The 12,951-nt window shown below is 47.2% G+C and overlaps 1 pseudogene; it reads right to left on the bottom strand.

Moving 5' to 3' along the window:
- Positions 1 to 936: 936 nt before the first annotated feature.
- LOC119300343 lies at positions 937 to 3,672 on the bottom strand (annotated as a pseudogene).
- Between the last annotated feature and the right edge of the window lie 9,279 nt (positions 3,673 to 12,951).

The following is a 12,951-nucleotide window of genomic DNA, read 5'->3' as shown; positions in this document are numbered from 1 at the left end:
CAAAAATGTGGAGAGAAAGAAAGTCCCTTTGCAAAAGGCCTTGTGCTTCGTCAGGGCCTTGCGCTGCCACGTGCTGAAGAAACGGGTAAAAAGATTATCGGTTCGCCGCAAAGCCAAGACCAAGACACAGCTTCGCATGACGTTTCGAAGAACCAAAAATGTGGAGAGAAAGAAAGTCCCTCTGCAGAAGGCCTTGTGCTTCGTCAGGGTCTTGCGCTGCCACGTGCTGAAGCAACGCGCCAACGGACTGAAAGGATGGTTGGTGATGGTGAGTGAACCTGAGGCACAGACATGAAGAGACGCCTGGAACGGTGTCTGTCAGCACCTCCGTCCGTCCAAGCACCAAGTTACTTTTTTTTTGAGACAAAGCACCAACTTACTGAAGTAGAGTGCCAAGCAGGCTCCAGGCCTCCAGCAAGAGCAAGTCAAGGCCCAGAAGGAAGCCCAGCCCAGCCCACGCTTCGCTGGGAACAGAATTGGGTCGGAACACAGAAAAAAAAAGGGCATTTCCTCAAAAAAAAAGCAAAAAAGGGCAAAGGAGGGAGCAGAGTGAAGGCACACAGAGGGATCGATCAGGCTGGCTCTTCCTTCCCCAATTCCTCTTGCAGACCTGCAGAATGAACGGTCACTTGAATCCTGTAACAAGGTTGTGACTGAATCCGAGTGAACCTAGGACGCATTTGGTTCCGCCGCAGCTCCCGAACGGAACCGAACTAGTAGATCATACCATAATCATTCTCTGGCTGTAACTGGCTACAATATCCAGGTGATCTCGTGATTGAAGAAACCATAAGTGTTACACCATGGCAGTTTTCAACAACTGCTCCCATGCAGCCCCAGATTTTACTAAGAAGATTGTGATTGATGTCTGAACACTGTTCATGTGAACTGCTGCTCTGGTTAAGAGCTCTACACGCCAAGTTTGAACACTTCATTCGTTGCATTTGCATCCCTGATGTGAACAGAGGCAGACGGCTATTCCATTGTACAAACTCAATCTATTGAATCAAATTGATGAACTCTCTATGGTAGGAAACTAGGAATCGACAACTCCTCTACATAATGTACCTGTATGGCAGGATTTGTTTACTTCGTTCTTGACATTGTGTGTAACCCTCTAAACTTCATTGAAAAGTTAACAGGATTTGCTTGTAACTTGCTAACGATCATCACGAAGAAGCTGCGTCATCTTCATCTCAATCTACTCACTACCGGCAGCCACACCGCACAGGAGAAGACCGCACATTTGGCCACCCTGTGGCCACGCCTCCCGACGGTCGTGCAGCACACACATCATCGATCAGTGAATGGTTGCAATAGGTTTGCACTGCAGACAGTAAAAAAAAAGGGCTAATTTCATTATATCTGGGAGTACAAGTTGAAGACTAATAGGCAGGAGGAAATGGAAACAAAACTAACCGTGTTCCATGAGGCTGATTCAGTGCATCAGGATCTTGGCCGTGCACAACCAAAGATGCCACCCATGATGGAGGCGGTGAATTTTCTCCCAATAGGTTTGGTCTGATTTGCAATTTCCGCTGTTGCTTGGCACGGCGGAGAGCCTCTAGGTGAGGAGTTAGCATGGTGGATAAACAAAACGCTGGGTCTATTAGGATGGTTCATTGCAGCTGTTTGCCACCCATCCTTTATCGACTCTTGTACTCCAGAATGGAGCGCGACTTCTTTTAGCCTTGCCATGCGTGTGATGTCGACGCCAGGAAGATTACCTAGAGCTTCACAAAGCATATGAAGTGACACAAGGTAGGGCATAGCTTCATCTTGGATTGTTATGTCCTCCATACTTTGCTCGCCCACAAGGCATAACCCCTTCAGGCTTCGGAAATGCTCCGGTTTTATGACCAAGTGCCCAAGCTTATCTTCTACCAGTTTAAGATACTTAAGTGTCATTCTAAGTTCAGACAGGCCATCTAGGATTGTGTCCCCGCTCAGATTAGTTCTTGAGAGGCACAACTCCTCGATGTAGTTCAGCTTTGCCTTGAACTGAGGGAGTCGCATCAGCTTTCCGCGCAATTTGAGCGAGGTAAGACGGCCTGTAGCTTGCAGAGAATCCATGAATTGTTCTGAGCATTCTGTTGGGCATCCTTGGAGGTCGATAGATAAGGAACGGTCAACTCTTGTCATATCCAGGCCTCCGCAAATGAATTTCTCCGTGGCCCCTAAAACACAAACTAGTTTCATCACATCTGCAGTGGAATCGCACCATATTTTCACCTTCCTCAACTTCCCCATGCGACTCATCAGCTGCGCAAACCCTTCGTTTTTGTCAGTGACAAATCCAGAAAGCCTCTGCAATTCACTATCTTCTGACAAGAGCTTCTCTAGCTTCTTATGTGTGCAGTCACCTTCAAGTAACTGAAACTTTCCAAGGAGGTGTTTCAACCCGGGGAGGTGGAGGACTTCAATTGGCAACATCACTACCTGGGTTCTCCTCATGTCAAGAGTCTCCAACCATTTTAGCTTCGCTATTTTCCTTGGAACCTTGTCAATACTGTCTCCGAGGCTCAGATATTTGAGCAGCAACAGGTCACATATTTTGCCAACATGTTCTGCTTTCACATCAGCACATTCTTTGAGGTCCAAAACTCGCAGTAGCTTATACTCGGCATAATTCAAATTAGCTTGATGCCTGGTCACATTTGTATCATCAGGGAATACTGCCAGAGTATGGAGACGAGATAACTCCTTTGGCAAATTCAGTGGCCCATTTGCCGGCGAATCTCTTTGCCCGGCAGATTCTTCTCTGTTGTCTGGCCGCCACACAACATGGTGATGAAATTCTGTGACTTGGATTTGCTGGAAATGGAGGTGAGCATTATCCCAGAAGTTTGGCATTTCTTCACATTTCCATAGGTCGTCACTTGAATGGGCTGAATGATGTTGCGGCTGATGAGGCTCTCCAAATTCTTGACCGCAACATCCTGGGAAAAATTCTCTGTTTCAGGCTGAGGAAACACAAGCCCTTCAGCCAGCCATCTCCTTATCAGGGGATTCCTCCTGACAGGATGATCGCGTGGGAACATGCAGAAATACAGCAATAAGTCCTGGACAACGGGGCTGGATAGGATCTCGTTGTTGCTGCGGTGCATTCTTGCCAGTGTGTCATCACGAAGATGGAGGCAGGCCTCCATAAATCCACTCTCTGTCAGCTCCCCAATGAAAACCTGGCTTGTGCTATCCATAGCAAGTGATGAACCATTGCCACATTTGCAGCATGTCGCTGCTGGTAGTTGAATGGTCGTCGTCATGATAATTCTGCCGTCCATTCCATCAGCCCAAGAGAATGCAGATAGTACGTCGTACAACTCATGTGTATTCACGCCATCAATCACAATCAAATACCTACAAGATATATAATGAATGAGTCAGTTGGGAAAATGAAAATGAAAATCACAATCAAATACCTACAAGTTTAACCTACAGTCCTAGACCACATTCCATCAATCTATTTTTATCAGAATCGACGTAGGTTGTTTTAGAGCTTAAATTTTCCTCACTCCACAGTTCCGCTTTGTTCCTACGATGAACCAGTTGAGGTCTACAGGTTATCTACAAGCTCTTCAAAACATATTTGCCCTCTGCAATAGCTTTATCTACTTTTAGCATTTCATTTCTCACAAGAATATATTCAGGGGGTGTTGCCCTACAGTCCATTGTGACAAAAAAAGAGGATATTCCAACTGAATCATGTTTTCAACAAGTTTACAACAATAACACTGTTAAAGGCAGCCCTAGAATGCTGGCTATGGCACTAATAATAGGCGGTAATATATTTTTCATGAAGAAATCTACTTTTCTATAGGTGAATAATACTAATTTTTGTGATAACATTGATGTTATGAAATAACAAAATGATGATAAAGTCCCTAGCACAGTACAACAAATATAATTGAAGTAGATTTTGATAAGAGAACAATAACAAAAAGAAAGATGAACTGCAGAAGTGCAGATTACAAGGTTAGTGTGAATGAATGTGCAATTACATACCACCTAGCACCAAAAGATTCTTAGTCACTCCACGCACAGATAGAGGGTGCAACTTATAGATCGAAACAAGCTATGAAAAGACAAAAGTTGAGTAAGATTTCTCGGGGATGGCCAAGCTGCAGGAAGACCTCCTGGGTGTGGACCCGCACCTAGTGGCCGGGCGCCTGGAGCTGGCCTCGGGCTGGCTTCACTCCGACTCGGCCACTCGAGTGTCGCTGAGCCAGGCCGCTGCGGCCTCCGAGAAGGAGAAGCAGGCCGCCGCTAGAGCTGCGGTCGATCATGAGGTGGCGCAGAAGGACGCCGAGGCCGCCCGTGACCGCTGTCGAGAGGTAGAGGGCGAGCTGAAGAGGCTGCGCGACGAGCGCGCAAAGGAAGCACGCGACCACGAAGCGAAGGGGAAGGAGATGAAGGCTCGGGAGGATGCCATCAAGGGCCGCGACGCCGAGCTGGGGAAGCTGACGAAGGCGCAGGTCGCGGAGCGCAGCCGACTGGAGGAACTGGAGCAGAAGGCGAAGACGAGGGAGGCCGAGCTCGACGCCAAGGTGAAGGTGTTGGCCGAAGACCGCGAGGCCTTCTCGCTTCTTGAGAAGAGGTCCAGCGCGACGCTGAAGTCATTGTACGAGAAGGGCCCGGAGAAGCCGCTGACCACCGACGAGGATGGCCCTGCTCAGCTGCTTCCCCACTTGGTGAAGGCGCTTGAGGAAGTCGTGGAGGGCATCGGTCCCATGGCTGAGGCAGAGGCTCGTGTCCTTTCTTCAGCTGCGCTGACGTGTGTCTTCAGCCATCTGTACCTTCGCGACCCCAATGCTCGTCTCGACGAGCTGTTGGAGCCTGTGGCTGATGAACGTTGTGCGGCCGCTGCCGCAGCCGTGAAAGGTCAGGTGGAGGCCCTGCTGAAGAAGTTCTGCGGCTTCATCCTCGCTCCCTCGACCGGCGATGCCACCGATGCTGCAGATGGCGGTGTCCAGGGGTGACCTGCGGCTGCTTTCCTATTTTATTCCTGCAATATGCATCAGGCCTCGTGGAGGCGTTAAACTTTCATTTGATATTGTGAGAACAATATGTCTTGTAATATTTGCTTCGAGATTTTGCGATTTTCTTCCTATTTGCTTTGTATTCTGCGTCGGCAGAGCCCGTCCCCGTGCATACCTCAACCGCCGTTGGGCCGACCGGAGACCAGGACGGGCCAAGGAGTGAGGGGCTACGTGACCAGTTAGGCTCCTGAGTTGCGATGCTCAGGAATCCCCCTTGAAGAGCAAACAGCTTACAGGGAGAGTACGCGAGGATAGGTTAATGTTCTATGTCGGTAGAGCCCGGCCCCGCACATACCTCAACCGCTGTTGGACCGACTGGAGACCAGGACGGACCAAGGTGTGAGGGGCTACGTGACCAGTTAGGCTCATGAGTCGCGATGCTTAGGAGTCCCCCTTGAAGCGCAAATATTCTCTATAAATTTGCTCTCGCCGAGACCCGGCTCGGGAGGGGCGTGCGACGACCAGGTTCAGGAGACCTGGCTGGGTGGCGTACACTTGGGCGTGACCCGAGTGCAGCCCCCGTGCCCAGCCCCCTCGCGCGGCTTTCCTGAGGGGAGGCGTTGCGGTGAGGCCGAACATTGAGCTCTGTGGCTCCCTGAGGTTGGTACGACAGTGAAGCCGCCCTCAGTTGTTTATCACCAGCGTGGAGCATAGTGCTTCCGCTTGTGCACGGGCATAGCCGCTCCTCGGCAGTGTCGACGGCCAGTGCGGAGCATGGTGCTTCCACTTGTGCGTGGGAGGGGGGCTCCCTCTGCGGAGATCCCCCGAGGCGTGTACAGCCCCGTCGTGACACGTGGCTTGCACGGCAGGGCTAGACGAGGTGTATCTGGGCACTCGTGAGCCAGCGCGGAACTCACGGGGCCCCACCTCAAGGCGGGTTGCGCCTGGTCTTGGTTCTTGTTTGTTGTGCTTGTCCTGCGAGGTGGTCAGACAACCTGCGCCGAACGAATCTCCTGAGGTTATCACGTGAGAAAGCCAAGCACCAACGGCCCCCAGGAGGTGACGTAGACGGGGCCGGCCCACCAGACAGAGCTCAGCCGTTGAATTTATCGACGCTACAGGGACGGACCCGAGCATAGACGCCATGTTCAATTTACTCACGCGAAGGGTCCTGAAGAAAGAAGGCCGGCGCGCGGTCCCCATGATGGGTGGCGATCGAGCAAGTAGTAATCATAGGTAGATCAAACATGAGAGTAGCTGGCTTAAATAAGTGCATGGGAGATACATGCCACTGGGTCAGGCCCGAGCGGCTTGGGGATGATGCAGCCCGAGGAGCGCTCCCAACAAGGTAAGCTAAAAACATAAAAAAAGGGATACATGCCACAGGGACGAACCCACGCGACCTGGGAATGATGCAGCCCGAGGGGCGCTCCCAGCTGAATGAACTTGGAAAACGTCACCTGGTTATGTTGACGAAGGAGAGTTGGGGCAGCTGAAGGTGTGCAGCGAAGGGGTTGCTCCTCATGAGCCACAGGGGCCCTGAGCCTCAGGAGGCTCTGGGGGCTCAGGTGGTTCCTTGAGGACCGTCTCATCTCCATCAGGACGGCGTGGTGCCTGGCCTCCTGAGCCATTAGAACGCGCCACGAGTTGCGCTTGTTGGGTTTCGTAGTAATTTCAAAAAATTTCCTACGCACACGCAAGATCATGTGATGCATAGCAACGAGAGGGGAGAGTGTTGTCTACGTACCCAACGCAGACCGACTGCGGAAGCGGTGACACGACGTAGAGGAAGTAGTCGTACGTCTTCACGATCCAACCGATCAAGCACCGAAACTACGGCACCTCCGAGTTCGAGCACACGTTCAGCTCGATGACGATACCCGGACTCCGATCCAGCAAAGTGTCGGGGAAGAGTTCCGTCAGCACGACGGCGTGGTGACTATCTTGATGCACTACAGCAGCAGGGCTTCGCCTAAACTCCGCTACAGTATTATCGAGGAATATGGTGGCTGGGGGCACCGCACACGGCTAAGGAATAGATCACGTGGATCAACTTGTGTGTTCTAGGGTGCCTCTACCTCAGTATATAAAGGACCAAAGGGGGGAGGCTGGCCGGCCACAAGGGGTGCGCCAGGAGAGTCCTACTCCCTCTGGGAGTAGGATTCCCCCCCCCCCTCCCCCCAATCCTAGTTGGAATAGGATTCGCGGAGGGGGAAAAGAGAGAGAGGGGGCCGGCCACCTCTCCTAGTCCTAATAGGACTAGGGGAAGGGGGAGGCGCACAGCCCATGTAGGGCTGCCTCTTCTCTTTTCCACTAAGGCCCATCATGGCCCATTTAGCTCCCGGGGGGTTCCGGTAACCTTCCCGGTACTCCGGTAAAATCCTGATTTCACCCGGAACACTTCCGATATCCAAACATAGGCTTTCAATATATCAATCTTTACGTCTCGGCCATTTCGAGACTCCTCGTCATGTCCGTGATCACATCTGGGACTCCGAACAACCTTCGATACATCAAAATGCATAAACTCATAATATAACTATCATCGTAACCTTAAGCGTGCGGACCCTACGGGTTCGAGAACAATGTAGACATGACCGAGACACGTCTCCGGTCAATAACCAATAGCGGGACCTGGATGCCCATATTGGCTCCTACATATTCTACGAAGATCTTTATCGGTTAGACCGCATAACAACATACGTTGTTCCCTTTGTCATCGGTATGTTACTTGCCCGAGATTCGATCGTCGGTATCCAATACCTAGTTCAATCTCGTTACCGGCAAGTCTCTTTACTCGTTCCGTAATACATCATTTCACAACTAACATATTAGTTGTAATGCTTGCAAGGCTTATGTGATGTGCATTACCGAGAGGGCCCAGAGATACCTCTCCGACAATCGGAGTGACAAATCCTAATCTCGAAATACGCCAACCCAACATGTACCTTTGGAGACACCTGTAGTACTCCTTTATAATCACCCAGTTATGTTGTGACGTTTGGTAGTACCCAAAGTGTTCCTCCGGTAAACGGGAGTTGCATAATCTCATAGTTATAGGAACATGTATAAGTCATGAAGGAAGCAATAGCAACATACTAAACGATCGGGTGCTAAGCTAATGGAATGGGTCATGTCAATCAGATCATTCAACTAATGATGTGACCTCGTTAATCAAATAACAACTCATTGTTTATGGTTAGGAAACATAACCATCTTTGATTAACGAGCTAGTCAAGTAGAGGCATACTAGTGACACTTTGTTTGTCTATGTATTCACACATGTATTATGTTTCTGGTTAATACAATTCTAGCATGAATGATAAACATTTATCATGGTTATAAGGAAATAAATAATAACTTTATTATTGCCTCTAGGGCATATTTCCTTCAGTCTCCCACTTGCACTAGAGTCAATAATCTAGATTACACTGTAATGATTCTAACACCCATGGAGCCTTGGTGCTGATCATGTTTTGCTCGTGGAAGAGGCTCAGTCAACGGGTCTGCAACATTCAGATCCGTATGTATCTTGCAAATCTCTATGTCTCCCACCTAGACTAGATCCCGGATGGAGTTGAAGCGTCTCTTGATGTGCTTGGTCCTTTTATCAAATCTGGATTCCTTTGCCAAGGCAATTGCACCAGTATTGTCACAGAAGATTTTCATTGGACCCGATGCACTAGGTATGACACCTAGATCGGATATGAACTCCTTCATCCAGACTCCTTCGTTCGCTGCTTCCGAAGCAGCTATGTACTCCGCTTCACATGTAGATCCTGCTACGACGCTTTGTTTAGAACTGCACCAACTGACAGCTCCACAGTTTAATGTAAACACGTATCCGGTTTGCGATTTAGAATCGTCCGGATCAGTGTCAAAGCTTGCATCAACGTAACCTTTTACGGTGAGCTCTTTGTCACCTCCATATACGAGAAACATATCCTTAGTCCTTTTCAGGTATTTCAGGATGTTCTTGACCGCTGTCCAGTGATCCACTCCTGGATTACTTTTGTACCTCCCTGCTAAACTTATAGCAAGGCACACATCAGGTCTGGTACACAACATTGCATACATGATAGAGCCTATGGCTGAAGCATAGGGAACATCTTTCATTTTCTCTCTATCTTCTGCAGTGGTCGGGCATTGAGTCTTACTCAACTTCACACCTTGTAAGACAGGTAAGAACCCTTTCTTTGCTTGATCCATTTTGAACTTTTTCAAAATTTTGTCAAGGTATGTGCTTTGTGAAAGTCCAATTAAGCGTCTTGATCTATCTCTATAGATCTTAATGCCTAATATGTAAGCAGCTTCACCGAGGTCTTTCATTGAAAAACTCTTATTCAAGTATCCCTTTATGCTATCCAGAAATTCTATATCATTTCCAATTAGCAATATGTCATCCACATATAATATCAAAAATGCTACAGAGTTCCCACTCACTTTCTTATAAATACAGGCTTATCCGAAAGTCTGTATAAAACCAAATGCTTTGATCACACTATCAAAGCGTTTATTCCAACTCCGAGAGGCTTGCACCAGTCCATAAATGGATTGCTGGAGCTTGCACACTTTGTTAGCTCCCTTTGGATTGACAAAACCTTCTGGTTGCATCATATACAACGCTTCTTCCAGAAATCCATTCAGGAATGCAGTTTTGACATCCATTTGCCAAATTTCATAATCATAAAATGCGGCAATCGCTAACATGATTCAGACTGACTTAAGCATCGCTACTGGTGAGAAGGTCTCATCGTAGTCAATCCCTTGAACTTGCCGAAAACCTTTTGCGACAAGTTGAGCTTTGTAGACAGTAACATTACCATCAGCGTCAGTCTTCTTCTTGAAGATCCATTTATTCTCAATTGCTTGCCGATCATCGGGCAAGTCAACCAAAGTCCATACTTTGTTCTCATACATGGATCACATCTCAGATTTCATGGCTTCAAGCCACTTTGCGGAATCTGGGCTCACCATCGCTTCTTCATAGTTCGTAGGTTCATCATGATCTAGTAGCATGACTTCCAGAACAGGATTACCGTACCACTCTGGTGCGGATCTTACTCTGGTTGATCTACGAGGTTCAGTAGTATCTTGATCTGAAGTTCCATGATCATTATCATTAGCTTCCTCACTAACTGGTGTAGGTGTCACTGGAACAGTTTTCTGTGATGTACTACTTTCCAGTAAGGGAGCAGGTACAGTTACCTCGTCAAGTTCTACTTTCCTCCCACTCACTTCTTTCGAGAGAAACTCCTTCTCTAGAAAGGATCCATTCTTAGCAACGAATGTCTTGCCTTCGGATCTGTGATAGAAGGTGTACCCAACAGTCTCCTTTGGGTATCCTATGAAGACACATGTCTCCGATTTGGGTTCGAGCTTATCAGGTTGAAGCTTTTTCACATAAGCATCGCAGCCCCAAACTTTAAGAAACGACAACTTTGGTTTCTTGCCAAACCATAGTTCATAAGGTGTCATCTCAAGGGATTTTGATGGTGCCCTATTTATCGTGAATGCGGCCGTCTCTAAAGCATAACCCCAAAACGATAGCGGTAAATCTGTAAGAGACATCATAGATCCCACCATATCTAGTAAAGTACGATTTACGACGTTCGGACACACCATTACGCTGTGGTGTTCCGGGTGGCGTGAGTTGCGAAACTATTCCACAGTTTTTCAAATGTACACCAAACTCGTAACTCAAATATTCTCCTCCACGATCAGATGTAGAAACTTTATTTTCTTGTTACGATGATTTTCAACTTCACTCTGAAATTCTTTGAACTTTTCAAATGTTTCAGACTTATGTTTCATTAAGTAGATATAACCATATCTGCTTAAATCATCTGTGAAGGTGAGAAAATAACGATATCCGCCACGAGCCTCAATATTCATCGGACCACATACATCGGTATGTATGATTTCCAACAAATCTGTTGCTCTCTCCATAGTACCGGAGAACGGTGTTTTAGTCATCTTGCCCATGAGGCACGGTTCGCAAGTACCAAGTGATTCATAATCAAGTGGTTCCAAAAGTCCATCAGTATGGAGTTTCTTCATGCACTTTACTCCGATATGACCTAAAGGACAGTGCCACAAATAAGTTGCACTTTCATTATCAACTCTGCATCTTTTGGCTTCAACATTATGAATATGTGTATTACTACTATCGAGATTCAATAAGAATAGACCACTCTTCAAGGGTGCATGACCATAAAAGATATTGCTCATATAAATAGAACAACCATTATTCTCTGATTTAAATGAATAACCGTCTCGCATTAAACAAGATCCAGATATAATGTTCATGCTCAACGCTGGCACCAAATAACAATTATTTAGGTCTAATATTAATCCCGAAGGTAGATGTAGAGGTAGCGTGCCGACCGCGATCACATCGACTTTGGAACCGTTTCCCACGCGCATCGTCACCTCGTCCTTTGCCAGTGCCCGCTTATTCCGTAGTCCCTGTTTCGAGTTGCAAATATTAGCAACAGAACCAGTATCAAATACCCAGGTGCTACTGTGAGCTCTAGTAAGGTACACATCAATAACATGTATATCACATATACCTTTGTTCACCTTGCCATCCTTCTTATCCGCCAAATACTTGGGGCAGTTCCGCTTCCAGTGACCAGTCTGCTTGTAGTAGAAGCACTCAGTTTCAGGCTTAGGTCCAGACTTGGGTTTCTTCTCTTGAGCAGCAACTTGCTTGCCGTTCTTCTTGAAGTTCCCCTTCTTCTTCCCTTTGCCCTTTTTCTTGAAACTAGTGGTCTTGTTAACCATCAACACTTGATGCTCCTTCTTGATTTCTACCTCCGCAGCTTTTAGCATTGCGAAGAGCTCGGGAATAGTCTTGTTCATCCCTTGCATATTATAGTTCATCACGAAGCTCTTGTAGCTTGGTGGCAGTGATTGGAGAATTCTATCAATGACGCAATCATCCGGAAGATTAACTCCCAATTGAATCAAGTGATTATTATACCCAGACATTTTGAGTATATGCTCACTGACAGAACTGTTCTCCTCCATCTTGCAGCTATAGAACTTATTGGAGACTTCATATCTCTCAATCCGGGCATTTGCTTGAAATATTAACTTCAACTCCTAGAACATCTCATATGCTCCATGACGTTCAAAACGTCGTTGAAGTCCCGATTCTAAGCCGTAAAGCATGGCACACTGAACTATCGAGTAGTCATCAGCTTTGCTCTGCCAGACGTTCATAACATCTGGTGTTGCTCCAGCAGCAGGCCTGGCACCCAGCGGTGCTTCCAGGACGTAATTCTTCTGAGCAGCAATGAGGATAATCCTCAAGTTACGGACCCAGTCCGTATAATTGCTACCATCATCTTTCAACTTTGCTTTCTCAAGGAACGCATTAAAATTCAACGGAACAACAGCACGAGCCATCTATCTACAATCAACATAAACAAGCAAGATACTATTAGGGACTAAGTTCATGATAAATTTAAGTTCAATTAATCATATTACTTAAGAACTCCCACTTAGATAGACATCCCTCTAATCTTCTAAGTGATCACGTGATCCAAATCAACTAAACCATAACTGATCATCACGTGAGATGGAGTAGTTTTCAATGGTGAACATCGTTATGTTGATCATATCTACTATATGATTCACGCTCGACCTTTCGGTCTCCGTGTTCCGAGGCCATATCTGCATATGCTAGGCTCGTCAAGTTTAACCTGAGTATTCTGCGTGTGCAAAAACTGGCTTGCACCCGTTGTAGATGGACGTAGAGCTTATCACACCCGATCATCACGTGGTGTCTGGGCACGACGAACTTTGGCAACGGTGCATACTCAGGGAGAACACTTCTTGATAATTTAGTGAGAGATCATCTTATAATGCTACCGTCAATCAAAGCAAGATAAGATGCATAAAAGGATAAACATCACATGCAATCAATATAAGTGATATGATATGGCCATCATCATCTTGTGCTTGT

This window comes from Triticum dicoccoides, chromosome 5A, assembly GCF_002162155.2.
Source record: "Triticum dicoccoides isolate Atlit2015 ecotype Zavitan chromosome 5A, WEW_v2.0, whole genome shotgun sequence".
Lineage (NCBI taxonomy): Eukaryota > Viridiplantae > Streptophyta > Magnoliopsida > Poales > Poaceae > Triticum > Triticum dicoccoides.
The sequence above is the reverse complement of the archived record's forward strand: the minus strand, read 5'-3'. Positions and strand labels throughout refer to the sequence as shown.